Source organism: Mastomys coucha, chromosome X (assembly GCF_008632895.1).
Source record: "Mastomys coucha isolate ucsf_1 chromosome X, UCSF_Mcou_1, whole genome shotgun sequence".
NCBI lineage: Eukaryota > Metazoa > Chordata > Mammalia > Rodentia > Muridae > Mastomys > Mastomys coucha.
In genome coordinates this window covers 43,489,284-43,490,085 of record NC_045030.1, presented here as the reverse complement: position 1 = coordinate 43,490,085, position 802 = coordinate 43,489,284, and positions in this window count along the sequence as shown.

The following is an 802-nucleotide window of genomic DNA, read 5'->3' as shown; positions in this document are numbered from 1 at the left end:
ATATCTCAGACATGTAATAAAACTAATTGGTATTGAGAAGAAACTACTGTTTTGGAATACATCAAGTGGTCATACAAATATAACCAAAGAGCATATCCAAGAGGAGAGATTTTCAAGGGCATCTCCATAATATTGGCACTTCTGTTTTACTTCAGAGGGTCATGCTTTTCTGCACTGGATATATGCACAATTGCATAGTACAGAGTGGTAGAACCCAATGACATGTTGTTTCTGTTGTTGATCAAACGTAAAGTCCTCTTGTAGAATTTGTTGGGTTACTTCTGTGTACTATCATATCATATGTAAATAGGTTTCCTTAGATTTTTTTCTTGCTACTTTATATCCCTTGATCTCCCTTAATTGTCTTATTTCTCTAGGTAGAACTTTAAGTACTACAGTCAATAGATAGGAGAAGATGGGTAGCCTTGTCTTGTCCTTGAATTTAATGAAATTGCTTTAAGATTCTCTCCATTTATTTGATGTTGGTTATTGCCCTGTCCTATACTGCATTTTTTATGTTTAGATATGTACCTTGCAGAACTCTCCCACTATTAACATGTGGCATTTGATGTGTGATTTTAGTAATGTTTCTTCTACAAATGCGAATGCTTTTCCATTTGAGATATACATGTTCAGAATTGAGATGTCCTCTTGGTGGATTTTTCCTTTGATGGATAGGAAATGTCTTTCCCCATCTCCTTTGATTAATTTTCATTGAACATATCTTTTAGTAGGCGTTAGAATGATTACTCCAGCTTGTTTCTTGGATCTGTTTGCATGGAAAATATTTTCTAGTGCTTTC